Genomic DNA, 14,631 nt, shown 5'->3' on the forward strand with positions numbered 1-14,631 from the left:
TAAAAAAAAAAAGTTGATTCTAGTATTTCTCATTGCTGTTACAGAGAAAAATTTCAGAAGTCCTTACATCACAATTTTCACCAATATCCACTTCATATTTTGCATTCTACTCCACAGTGTATCCAGGTGGGTTTTTTCTCCCAAGTGTTTCATGCTGACATTATTTGATTTTAAATTATTTCCTGTGGAATGAAATCAACTCTCTGGAAAGATACGCTGAGTCTATTCTCGGACTGCATACCCACCAGCATACTCCTAAGAAGCAGAGTTCATTATAACTTTCTAATTATGTGTTTTCTCCTCCACCAGACTGTAACCTCCCTGGGTGCAGAGCCAAGAAGCCTTCATTTCTGTCAACTGTGCCTGGCACAGATCTTAAAATAGAGCGACTGTAAATGTGGAACCAAAATGAATGGTCCTCGTTCTCATTTATCTGACTGTCCCAACATTGGGTAGGGTCATCCAATTGTACCTGGGGATGGATAAGCCCATTAGACTGGGTTCAGTACTTGTTCTAAGCTCTGACATAAACCATGGTCGTTTCCAAACTGTGTGTTCTCTGCAGTGAGCTCTAACAGGCTTCCTGGTGGGAATTACTGTCTTGAAATTCTAGGTTAGAAGCCTCTGGTGGCACCAGAAGATACACTTCTTTCAACATGAATAAAATCAAGTAGAGAGTGACTATTTTCACAGGCATGTCTATTCTCTGAACTCAGATCGCAGCAGCTCCAAAGAACAATTTAAACAGTGAGCTCCAACAGCTTATTGCAAATCAGCAGTGCATGTATACATGATTTTATAAGATTGTAAAGAAAAGTGAGGATTGGGGGGGAGGGTATGGCTCAGTGTTAGAGTGCATGCCTAGCATGAGATGGGGCCCTCATGATAGAATTAGTGCCCTTATAAGGAGACACCAGAGAACTAGTAGGCTCTTTCTCTCCCTCTCCCCCTCATGTGAAAACACAGCAAGTAGGTGGCCATCTGCAAGCCAGGAAGAGAGCTCTCACCAGGAGCTGAATCAGCTGGCACCTTGATCTTGGACTTCCAGCCTCCAGAACTGTGAGATATGAATTTCTCTTGTTCACATCTATGGTATTTTGTTGCAGCAGCCCAGGCAGATTAAGACACCCAGGATTCCAAGTTTCAGCAAAATTCAATCAGTAAGCCTGCAGAAACACAAAAACAGTTTTTCCACACTCATTATAACATAATAAAATAATGCTGCTTTTCTTAGAAGCTCGAAGTACTGTTGAGAAACTTGGGTCTTCAAGATTCCAGATACCCTTTTGGAAGTGATCACAGAAAGATAACACAATCAATGAAACACAGTTCTGGCTTGATCATCGATAGATATGAAATACCCAGAAACATACTGCCTTTTTTTTTTTTTTATGGTCTAACCTTAGGTGGGGTACATATCTGGACTTCCCACCTAGATCTCAAAATATCTTCCCTAGCTTCCCTGCAGAATAGTAGATATTAAGGAATAAACAAACAAAAAAATAGACAAAACCAGTTGGGAGATGGAGATCTGCAAATACCAACAACTATATATAAAAGATAAAAAAAACAAGTTGCTACTGAATAGCACTGGGAACTATATTCAATATCTCATAGTAACCTATAATGAAGAAGAATATGAAAAGGAATATAGGTGTGTATACGTATGACTGAAGTATTGTGCTGTGCACCAGAAACCGACACAACGTTGTAAGCTGACTATACTTCAATAAATAAATAAATAACAGACAAAACCAGGTTCTCCCCAGGCCATAGATTAGAATCACCTGGGAAGCTTCTCAGACAAGGAGCCCAGGGGTCACTATCTGGAGGGCAGGGGACACTCACAAAAAGGGAATCAAAAGTATCTCCTGGAACCAGGATAGCCTTGTTCTCAGGGAACTTGCACCTCTTCAGAGCCACAGATACACTCCGAGGGGGAGGCTCATGGGTGGACTATGGATGGTGGAGACTTGGGGCTCCAGCCTGACCCCTGTACCAGGACAGAGCATGCCCGGGGCTGGAGGACACGGAGGGTGGAGCTGGTCAGCCTGTCCCGGGATGGCATATGGGTCCAGAGGTAGAATCACTGCTGCTCCAGGAAACAGTGTTGATTTCCTAAGAGTCCCCTGGGGAGACGCAGGGCCAGAGAGAGGGTCCCTGTGAGGGAGGAGAGCACTCTCAGAGTGAGAAAAGCAGGGAGACCCCTGATGGAAGAGGGGCAGAGGGCAGGGCTGCGCTGCGCTCACAGCTCCCAGGCCTCTTAACCTTGCCCTGCACTCCAAAACTCTGTGGTCCGATCCCTTCCAAGGTCAGAACCCGTTCCTCGGTGATTACAAAGGTACTTGGTGGCACCAGGGCCCGCAGTCCCTTTCTGGGCCCCTGAGAGCATGTACTTCAGGAGATCCTGGAAGCTACCCAGCCGCATAGCCTAGGGCCTGAGATCCAAGGTCAGGGTGCCCCTTCTAGACTGTTTTAGAAGCCTGTGGCTTCACCCCTTGCTGCTGGGATACATCCGTGCTCCTGGCCTCACAGCCTTACAGTTGGTTTTCTGGTGTTAGGATTTTAAAATAATTTAAATATTTTAAAATACCAATGCTTAGGCACTGCCCCAAGCCAATTAGTCTCCAGGGAGCAGCCCACAGGCTCCGGGCATTAATCTCTCCTGTATCCAGACTCTGTTCCCTAAACCTGCCTCACAGAGATGCCACGCCTTCAGCAAGTGCACATAGGGAGCTTCTGAGGACCTGAGAGCCATGCTAAGAGGACACTTATTGACAAAACAGAGACTCCCAGACATAGAAAACAAACTTCTGGTTACCGGGGGGAGGGGGAGGGTGGAGCGATAAACTGGGAGCTCAGGATTTGCAGATGTTAACTACTGTATGTAAAATAAATAAACAAGGTCCTACCATATAACACAGGGAGCTATATTCAGTATCTTGTAATAGCCTATAATGGAAAAGAGTCTGAAAAGAATATATGTATGTATAACTGAATCACTATGGAGTACACCTGAAATTAACACAACATTGTAAATTGACCATACTTCAATTTGAAAAAGAAGACGACACCGCGAGAACACAGCAGTTTCGGACGCTCCCAGCCACAGGTTTCCAAAGCACTGTCCAGGCAAGCTGGAAATTCATGAGCCCCTAGTGGGAGTCCATAAAGTCAAGATAATTTTCCTGATCCCACTGAAGTAAATGTCTCTTCCGTTTTGCTGGCGTTCGCATTGCTGGAGCACAAACAGCGGGGGTGAAGCTGCCGGCCTTTGCACCACCCAAACGGCAGCGGTGGTCACGTGACTCTCCACTGCAAGGGCTGGTTCCTCTTAGCATTCTGCCTGATGAAGCAGTGAAAAACAGTATTAAGTGTGTGGAATTCAAGCTGGCCTGGAGGTCTCCTCTGGCCACCCCAGGATGGTGGTTCTGGAGAAAAGCCCCTGCTGAAGTGTTTGCAGTGGGAGCCAATCTATGTGGATGCTTTTTCAGGGAATAATATTTTTACTTGCAAGAGTGAAATTTCATTTCACTTAAAAGAATGATGGACCAACAAACAATGGCTATTGAGCCTCGGGTATTTGACAGTAGTTTCTTCGAAAATGAACAAAGCGAGCTTGTCACTTCGAGGGAAACAATGGCAGTATTTGCGACTACTGAAAAAATCCGAGCATTCAGGCAAAAATGAGAAATTGGCAAGACTCGTCCCTGCTACCCAGCTTGACAGCCTCCGAATATTTGAGGGTTTTTCTGAAGGGATTGGTAGCTACATTACCAATTTGATTTTTTTTAATACTGTGTGTGTATATTGAGGAAAATGTGTCACTCAGTGAATCTGCATGACATTACATGCTTGAGTAACAGATCTGTTCAAAGTGCAGTTTGGACCAGTGGTTTAGAGACACACGGAGCATAAATGGTTTCAGATTCCACGGTGAAATTAACCTTTAAGAAACTTAACAGATACACATTACGGCATATAAAATAGATAAACAACAAGAACCTACTGTAGAGCACAGGGAACTACATTCAATTTCTTATAATAACATATAATGGAAAATAATCTGAAAAGAAAAAAATATACATGTATATATATGTATAACTGCATCACTTTGCTGTACACCTGAAACTAACATTGTAAATCAACTACACTTCAATTAAAAAAAAAAAAAAAAAAACTACCTGTCATGTTTTGGTGCCGTGACAACGAAGCAGATGTACAGCTACCTGGAAAGGCTATGAAAGACCACGTACCCCCTTATCCCAGGAGCTCTGCGTTGGAACACGTCAACCAAAACAACCTGTGGCAACACATTGATGTCTGTGGTGACCAGGAGAGCCCAGCTGTCCTCCATGGAGCCAGATGCCAAAGAGACACCCAGAAATGTAAACCGGTGCCACTCTTCTCACTAAATCGATTTTTGAAACATAGTTATTTTCCACAACAATATGTTATTTATGTTCACATGCAATACCTTTATCTTTTTAACACATTAATAAATATTGAAAATGTTTCCAGCTTCAAACAGGGGAAGTATATACTTTTTTAATTTTATTGAAGTACAGTCAGTTTACAATGTTGTGTTTGTTAGTTTCTGGTGTATGGCACTATGATTCAAATATACATATATTTTTTTCTTTTTCATATTTTTTTTCATTAGAGGCTATTGCAAGATATCAAATATCATTCCATATGCTATACAGTAGGATCTTGCTTTTTAATCTATTTTATATATAGTAGTTAGTATCTGCAAGTCCCAAACTCCCAATTTATCCCTCCTCACTCCCTTTCCCCCTTGGTAACTATAAGTTTGTTTTCTCTGTACTTTTCTTTCACTGTCTGACTTACTTCACTTAGTATGACAATCTCCAGGTCCATCCATGTTGCTGCAAATGGCATTATTTTATTATTTTTTGTGACAAGAGTAGTATTCCATTGTATAAATATACCACAACTTCTTTATCCAGTCATCTGTCAATGGAATGTAGGTTGCTTCCAGGCCTTCGCTATTGTGACTAGTGCTGCTGTGAACACTGGGGTTCTTGTATCTTTTCATATTAGAGTTCCCTCTGGATATATGTCCAGGAGTGGGATTGTTGGATCATAGGGTAAGTCTATCTTTAGTTGTTTAAGGAATCTCCATACTGTTCTCCATGATGGGTGCACCAACAGTGTAGGATTCCCTTCTTTCCACACTCTCACCAGCATTTATTTACAGGGGAAATATTAATAGACATAATCCACCTAAACAAAACCTCCTTGGGGTTCTTCATCATTCTGAGGACTGAAAAGGAATCCTGAGACCAAAACGTTGGAGACCTGCAGCTTCAATGCCAACCTGAATCCATCGGGGAAGGGTGGTGCCCAGGGAGCCCTCACAGACATCCTGACGCACACGGTGGGCACTTGGCTCAGTTCCTCCAGGGCCATATGTTGGGTGCCAAACACGTTCACCACGAGACATGTCAAGGCCCAGGTCGGGGCTCAGCCCCACAGATGGGAAACAGTGGTGCTCAGTTCTGAGGCTATGGAGAAAGACAGCTCTCAAGCCCCACTTTTTGGGGCTGCATGCTCTGTTGGAGCCCCCACTGACTCCAGGAAGTTGGGAGAATCCTTTCAAGGGCCCAGAAGTGGAAGAGTAGAAGCATCTCAGAAAAGCAGAGAGAGTCCAGGAAATTGGAGTCCCAAAACTCCACAGTAACTCCCCCAGGTGGGTAGAACGTCCTCTCTATGGTCACCATGCTAGACAAGCCAAAGAGGGAGAGGAGTATTTGTATGGGCATGCCTCCTCTTCTGATAGGATTTTTCCCAGCTATGAAGGAGCTGGCAGTCATTCACACTTTAGTGAGATATACTCAGGTGAACCCTGTATAGCTTTTCCTCACATTGAGCAGAGGCACTGGAGGAGCGAGCCTTGTGCAAATACGCGTGCAAGCGCAGGTGGGGTGGAGCACCCTAAAGCCCACAGCTTCGAGAAGACTGCGGAAGTGATCGAGGCAGAGGAAGTGCTGAGAAGCAGCTGACGATTCCAAGGGTCAGAAAATAAAGCACTCAGTGAAAGGAGTGGTGATTTGGGGGGGGGGGGTTTATTTATTTATTTTTAATTTTTTAAATCGAGGTACTGGGGATTGAACCCAGGACCTCGCGCGTGCTAAGTACGCATTCTACAACTGAGCTGTACCCCAGGAATGAATGGTTCTAAATTTTCTGTTTTAATTTCTGAGATGCTAAGTATCTTTAGCTATAACCCACATCAGCTAAAGCTCCTTAAAGCCTTTTAAATTTTTTAAACTTTTAATGAGCCACCGAGACCAAAAAATTAGAGAATCAGTCCTCGGTGGCAGCTGTCAGTCGCCCTTAGCTGTCACTTTAGCACCAGGATTACCCATCAGCTTCACCTCAAGGATTAAGGAGGGGAGGGCTGTCATTCCCAGGTTCACACAGTGAGTCACCTGTCTGCCCCTAAAAGTCCATCCCAGCCGGGCCCACCAAGACGTGGTTGCAGGAAAGATTGTCACCGAATTCCCTCCTGGTCTGGCCATCACCCGTGGTGGGCAAAAGTAAATGGTGCTATGTTTCCAAAGAAATAGGAAACTGGGCTGTAGAGGAAGGGGAGGCAACCAGCTGGTCCTCATCCCCGGCTTTTTCTTAGATCAAGGACCCCTGAATCACCCTGCCTCAGAGCGCAGGTGACTCAGCTGGAAAAAGACCCACCAGGAGGCTCGGTCCTGCGTCCTATCAGCATCGCCCAGGAGAGGCAACCACCAATGGTCAGTCCGGGCCCCTGGAAGGCTGAGGTGAAGCACGTGGACCAGGCGTCCCTCCGGTCCCCACACCCTGGGTTGGGGCAGATGCCACCAAGACCCCTTCCTAATCAGTGCCAGTCAATGCCCAATGCATCTGAGTCAATTCCTGGAAGTTCTGTAATGCCTGGGTGCATGCCCGGCTGTATCTGAGTATTCCTTCCTTTTTCCTAGAACAGTCTGAGCACATATTTTCCTCTCCTGGCAGCAAGGCCAGACTCAATCTGGTCTGGGCTTAGATGTCACCAGATCTGACCAGGCTTTGCCTCATGGTGTGTGATTGGGAGGGACAGACTGAAGGAACAGAAACTTCTTTCAGAGGTCACTGAGCATGAAAGGAGCGACACATCAAAAGGGTCCTTACTTCCTGAGGGCCCCCCTGTCCTCCATCAAGGCCCCGGATGTTGTAACAGGCAGTCTGATGGCCAGGGAGATGCTTTGGGGAGTTGCCCCTAGCAGCTTCCACTGCAGCTGGGGTCCCCGGCTACTACATAGTTTTTCTTCCCAGCAAACAGCAGCTCTGCTCCGCCTCTGGTGTGCAGCGCAGCTCCAGCCGGGGCCCCGGGACAGTGGGCCTCAGCCCAGCTCTGCGCCTGCCCTCTCCCCCACATCTTCTCCACCAGGAAAATCTGGCTTCCGACCCCCTCTCCAGAGGTCCCACTCTCCACTTCCTTTAAGAGGGAGCAGTGTTAGCACTGGGTTGACCACCAGTCCCCACCCCAGTTCTCTGACACGGAAAAGGACGTTTCTCCATGCCCTGCCCCAGCTGTCATTTGCTCTGAGAATCACCCTCCCAGGCCCTGTGCTGGAATCTGGGGGCAGCTGAGTGTCTTCCTGCTCCTGGCAGCCGCCGTGGGCAGTGTCTGCCTTCACAGAACCCTGAGCACGGGCCTCTGGGCCAGCACAGGGCGTCCACCCAGCCAGAGCCCTGGGGGCTGTGTCTCCTGTGAATCACCCTCTGATGGTGGGATGGTCCACAGTCCAGCCTGAAACCTCTCTGAGCAAGTGAAGGAGGGCTGAATATCTTAAACGTTATGCTTCCTAATGTTTCACTCCTGGCAACCAGATCTCACCGTGATTTTTCAGGTTTTTAAGCCAGATCCATTTTCCCTTCCTTCCTTTTCTTACAAAGTAGGACCACCAGGAACAGCATCATGGTTCTGTAAGAGAACCACCTTGCTTTTAGGAGAGGCAGGCTTAAGTGACCAGGGGGGCATGTCCTGTCAATGTTCACATGGCTTGTACGTGCGCGTGCACACACACGCATGAGAGCACACATGAGAAAGAGACCCAGCAGGCGTGTTCACCTGTTAAATAGTGATCTAGGTGAAGTAGAAATGGGTGTTCATTGTACTATTTTTTCAGCTCTTCTTATAGGCTTGAAATGTTTCAAAAATAAGTTTACAAGGGAAAAAAGCCCTAAAAATGAATCCCAGCTTCCCAGGTGAGCCCTATCGACCTTCCGCCAGCAGAAGGTGGCTCTCCCTCTGGCGTTTCCTTAGGCTGTCGGAGTTTTCCACAGCGCCAGTGTCTGAGAAATCAAAATGTTGGATATGGTGGGGGAGGGCACAGCTCAATGGTAGAGCACATGCTTAGCATGCACGAGGTCCTGGGTTCAATCCCCAGTACCTCCAATAATAAGTAAATAAACCTAATTACCTACCCCCCAAGGAAAAAATAACTAACGCCAACAAAATGCAAGACGGGAGCTGAGGAGTCTCCAAACCCCTCGGGCTCCGCCAGCGAGAACTCCTCGTGGTGGCTTTCTGGACCCCTTTAAAGAGCTCCCCAAGCATGGCCCGGGCAGTCCTGTTCACAGGGATCACTGGGCAGCGCAGGCCTGCTGGGCGGCCGGGCCAGGAGCCCCACCTAGTGGTGGGACCCGGCATGAGCACCTCCGCGCCGGCCTGGCATCCACCCCACCCCATCCCCACCCCAGGCCCCTCGTGGGACCCGCTCCTGGGCAGCAGTTGAGAGGCAGTAGGTAGCGTAAAACAAAAGAGGGCTTTGGAGGCAGACAGCAAGCAATAGGTGCTCAGTAAATACCCGCTGACTGCGTGGACCGCTGGGCTCCAAACCCCGACCTGGGACTCACCGTCATTCTGAGTTTTGAGCGAGCTATGGGACATCTCTGAGCCTCTGTTTTCCTCTCTGCAGAGTAGGGTAATAAAAGCCTCCAGGGGGCGATGGCGAAGATTCAGAGTGAAGGAAGGTCAAACATCGTATGATCTCACTTGTACGTGGAATCTAAAACAAGGACACAAATGAACTTGTTTACAAAATAGAAACAGACACACAGACACAGAAAACAAACTTATGGTTACCAGTGGGGAAAGGGGAAGGGGGAGGGATAAATTAGGAGTTTAAGATTAACATATACAAAACAGATAACCAACAAGGCCCTCCTGTATAGCACAGGGAACTATATTCAATTTCTTTTAATAACTTACAATGGAAAAGAAACTGATAAAGAATAGGTAGGTAGGTAGGTAGATAGATAGATAAATAGATAACTGAATCACTTTTCTGTACACCTGAAACACTGTAAATCAACTATACCTCAATTTTTAAAAATGAAAAAAGAAAAAAAAATCAGCCTCCCCTGGAAAAAAAATGTGATGCCGAGGGCTTCAAAGAGCCAGAATGAGAACCGCCCCACCTGGTCCCTTATCCAGCATCCCTTCCCCGATGCTGCAAACCCGCGGGTCGGGCTTTCCCTTAGCTTCGGGAGCCCCACTGCGGGCCTGTGTGCAGCTTTAGCTAAAGGTGAGGACTAGGTGGTCACGGTTCACGTCCTGTGATCCCACCCTCTTAGCCCCTTCCCACCCACCTGACCAGACCAGTGACCAGAAGCTCGTTACTGACCTGTGAGCTCGCCTGCGGGTGAGGGTGAGTCTGGTCCGCCCAGTGCTGGCTCTCGGAAACACGAGGTGGGAAACCAGGAAAGGATGCGGATGGGCGGCGTTTGGGGGAGCGCGGACACTGATTTGGAATAGAGAATTTGTATTTGTTCTGTAATAGAGAATTTGACTGGCCTCCGTCCCTGGTTCCTGGGAAGGAGCCAGGGTTTAGAAACCCTTGGAATTTCCTGAGCATTATCCATGATTGATCCCTTGGACCACACCTGATGGTCAACACTAACAAGGTGACTCAGAACAACCAACCATGGGACTAAGGCTTGGGACTTTGAGCGATGTCATCTCAGCCTGACCTTGGGGCAGGGGGCGGGGATGGAGTCACGTGGGCAACGATTCAATCACTCATACGTCATGAAATCTCAATAAACAGTCTGACACCAAGGTTCAGGGGAGCTTCCCTGGTTGGCCATACTCTGCATGTGGTCACACCTGGACGTGCCAGGAAGATAATGTGTCCTGGGGACAACTGACCCCAGGGCATCTCTCCCTTTGACTGGTTCTGATTTTTGCTCCTGTGGTATAACAAAACTGTCACCCTAAGTGTAGCCTCTCCTGAGATTTGTGAGTAGTTCTAGCAAATTACCAAAGCCGAGGGGGTGGTGAGAACCCCCAGATTTGTAGCCCGCTGGTCAGAAGAGTGGCTGGCCTGGGGACCCTGGAACTTGTGGCTGGTGCCCAAGCGAGGGCAGTCTTGTGGAGGACAGTGCCTTTGACCTGGGACGTCTGGCCCAAATCGGGCAGTGGGCATCAGAAGCCATTGCGGTAGTATTTGATGATTTCCATCTTGTAAATACTCCTACCATGCCTGATTTCAAAGTTAGCTTAAAACATGCAATCAGCTGTGAGCCTTGTGGTGCAAAACAGCTCCAGCCCACAACCGGGTGGGAGACAGGGCTGAGCATCTCCAGCCTTGGTGGAGGGGTGCTGGACAGAGCACAGACCAGGGGCAGCATCAGGACCACAAGGGGAGAGGGGTGGGGAGCAGAGGTGCCATGTCGCAGAGGCTCTGGGGCAGAGGAAAGATGCTCAGGAGGGGAGGAGGGAGGAGAGAGGCAGACCCAGAGAGCTGGGATAATACAAACCTTCCTCCCATGGACCAGACATTGGGCAAGAACAGCTGTGGGAGGTCGACGTTCTACCAGCTGGGGAGCCCAGGGCCTGGATGGTCCAGTCTCTTCACAAAGTCCTGCAGCTTGTCAACAGACCCCAGGCGAGGGGTTTCCAGCAACACCGGGACCTCACTTTCCATCTAGACTGACTGTTGCCAGTGATTAGGTTCTTATTCAGTCGCAGAAAGAATTCAGAGACTGGACACAGAGGTTAAGAAAGTAAAGTGAGGATTTATTAAGAGACAGACGGTACACTCTCAAGGGGAGAGGGGCAGGCTCCTGTGAACAGCTGCCCTGAGTTTCTTTGGCAAGTTGGTTCCATAGGGTGTACAAATGAATGGGCAGAATATTCACTGGGGAGGGAAGGGTTTGGGGTCGTATTCCCTGATTATCATCCCAGTTCCACCTTCCAGAAGGGAGGAGAGATTTTTGTCCTTATTGAGTCTGGATCAGAAGTGTCACAGCGTCAGTGCACGATGGGTACCTCTAATCTGCAAGGCTAATTTTATTGAAATGAGGGCATAATGAGCAAAAGGTTACATTTGGACACTGGAGATTCCTGCCTTTTCCTACCTTTCTTTGTTGGCCTCTAGGCTACTTGTCACCCCAAAATGTGTGATTTCCAATCAGCCCAGAGGTTCCTGCTTTTTTTTTGTCTGCTTGGGGACTCCTGGTGTTTACATAATGTATTGTTTCCTGCACTTGGCCCATGTCCCTTCTTTTTTACCCAATTCTTGCCATTTGGCCTGTGTCCCCCTTTCTCTGCTCATATCTGGCTATCTGCTTGCTCTAACAGCTCAGTCCCCCAGGACAAACCTTAACAGTTCACACATTCCTGTCCTGGATTCCTTGTGGCTTAGATCCGCCACGCTGACCTGGGAACTCAGCACTCAGACTATTCCCCACCCTTGTGTATACCCAGCTGCAGTTTGTATCGAGCAGTAATATTTTGTGAGGCCTCTTCACTAAGCAATGTGGGGAAAGACCTACAGAGTTAACCTTTCCTGAGTCCCAGCTCTGGGCCCCAGCTTCATGTACATTATCTCATTTAATATTTATCAGGCAGAGTAGCGGCCCTGTGTTTATGCAAAGACCCCAAGGTCCTCGAGTGGTTGCCAAGATCCATCGCTGGACAGCTCTGAGGTCTGGACAGACCCAAGGCCCCATCTCTCTGCACCAAAGCCGGGAGGCATCTCAGGGGTCTGACAACTCATCCCAGGGGCTTCGGGCTGGGGGGATGGGAGCAGGGCTGGAGGAAACCCGTGTGGTAGTGATGGTCAGGATGCTAGTGGCAGAGGGCTAGGGGGGCCCAAACTCTAGGGCTGAGCAGATGCCACTTGCCTCCCGAGATGGGTCCCCTGCCTGGCACTGCCAACTGGCCTCCCTCCCAGAGGCAGGGCTGCTTGCTCAGGGAACCCGCGAGAAATCATCTGTTTATGGAAATCACTTCCAGCCCCTAGAGGAGGGTGGTACTTCTCCATCTCTACCCAAAGCCCCAACACTGTTTTGTTTCCTTTTGAAAAGCACAGTTTGAAATGAAAAATGTTCTGGCCAAACTTCCTTTCCCACAGAAGGCAATTTCCAACACCCCGTGGGCCCTGGGGGCTGACTCAACATCGCCTCCCAGCAGCGGCCCCACCCAGGTCTGGCCTCTCTGGTCCCACCCAGGCTCCGGGGAACCCGGATGGCCTCTGCCAACAAGGCTGTGAGCCCAGGTTTTCACCGAGGAATCCGTGTGTAATACTAACAGAACCACCTATCACACGCCTGGCATTTTAAAACCCACTCTGGGGACCGGGAGTCCTCGTGGTTTGATCACAGTTACAAAATGACCTGCCCCGAGGGCCAGCTCTCTGCAAAGACCTCTGCTCCCCACCCACCCAGAACCAGCTGTCAGCAGAGTCCAAGGGTGGCACACGTCAGGGAGTTCTAGAGAAGGTTTCTATTATCCGAAAGTTCAAGCAGAGCCTTGATGCAACACAAGGCAGTAGGCGGTGACTACAACCTTCCTCCCCTCCTACAGTCATCCTGAGAGACACACAGCACCAGCCTTTCACCAGGGCTGCCATGGGACACACCGACCTTGGGACCCATCAAGGTCATTCTGGTTCATGGCGTCCCTGGCTGCCTACACCTGTCTCTGTCCCAACGGGGGCAGGGGGTGTCCTTCTCCTCTTCGGTCCTTATGCTCCTGTGATGGACACATTCGGGGACTGGGAACGAGGAATACGAAGCAGGGACCCAAATAAAAAAGGCCTGGGAGTGAAAGATAAACTGACCCTTTCCAAAGTGAAGGCGGGGCTTCTTCTAGCATCAGTGTGGTAGATCACCGCATGGAAGTGCCCCTGCAGTGAAACACGGAGAAATGCGGTGGAGGCGGGTATTGGAAACGCCCTTTTGAAGGCAAAAATGAATACAAGAAAAGTAAAACAACTTAAGGCCAAACATTTTGGAGAGCATGTTTGTTAATTTCCTATCACGGGCCATAACAAATGACCACAAACTTAGTCACCGAACATACACAAGATATACTGGGGATCCCACTCCTGGGCATATATCGGGAGGGAACTCTAATTCGAAAAGCTACCTGCACCCCAATGTTCACAGCAGCACTGTTTACAATAGCCAAGACATGGAAGCAACCTAAATGTCCACCGACAGATGACTGGATAAAGATGTGATATGTTTATACAATAGATTACTATTCAGCCATAAAAAAGAATGAAATAATGCCTTTTGCAGCAACGTACATGGACCTGGAGATTGTCATATTAAGTGAAGTAAGTCAGACAAAGATAAATATCATGATATCATTTATATGTGCAATCTAAAAAATGACACAAATGAACTTATTTACAAAACAGCAGACTTACAGACATAGAAGACAAACTTACTGTTACCAAAGGGGACGGGGGGGAGGGATAAATGAGGAGTTTGGAATTTGCAGATACACACTACAATATAAAAAATAGATAAACAGTAAGGTCCTATATTGAATGATATTCAATATCTTACAATGACCTATAATGAAAAGATTATGAAAAAGAATATACGTATGTGCATAACTGAATCACGATGCTGTACACCAGGAACTAACACAGCACCGTAAGTCCACTGGACTTCAATTTTAAAAAATGAGGCGACCTCTAGATCCAGCTACAAATATACAGGAGAAACGGGCTAGAAGCACCTGCCGGGTGACACCACAGGATAGGATCAGCGCCATCCAGCTCGTGGGGCATTCCGCAGGGCAGACACCTTGGTTTCTTCAAGAAATAAATTGGAAGGAAATTTTTGAAAAGAAAGAGGAAGAGAAAGAGACCCCTAGAAGATACGTAAGAGACACATCCATCGATCTCAAGGGAAGGGACCAGGACCTTCCCACCCGACTGCCTCTTTTCAGGTAAGGCTGCAACGGCTGTGAATAGAGCAGTGGGTGGTGGGGACCCCACATTCCCCTCCCCACCCCCGGCCAAGGGAGGGGGCTTCCTAGTCACTCAGAGGGAGCCTGGCCCTGGTCACCTGGAGTCTGTGGGGTAGAGCCTGGTGCCCACCTCACCCTGAAAGAGTCCCCATGCAGGAGGGGACCATGGGGAGGAAGCCACACCCACCAATGACGGGGACACAGGAAGTCAGTCAGAGGGTCAGATTCTTGTCTCAGAGCAGGAGGGGCCGTGGGACCCAGACAGGAGGACTAGACCCTGGATACCCAAGGGCAGAGGGACGGTCATGAAGCCGCCTGGGGGGAGGGACTACAGCTGGAGGGTCCTTAAACCCCAAAGGAGGGCAGTCAGCCCC

Source organism: Camelus ferus, chromosome 5 (genome assembly GCF_009834535.1).
Source record: "Camelus ferus isolate YT-003-E chromosome 5, BCGSAC_Cfer_1.0, whole genome shotgun sequence".
Classification (NCBI taxonomy): Eukaryota; Metazoa; Chordata; class Mammalia; order Artiodactyla; family Camelidae; genus Camelus; species Camelus ferus.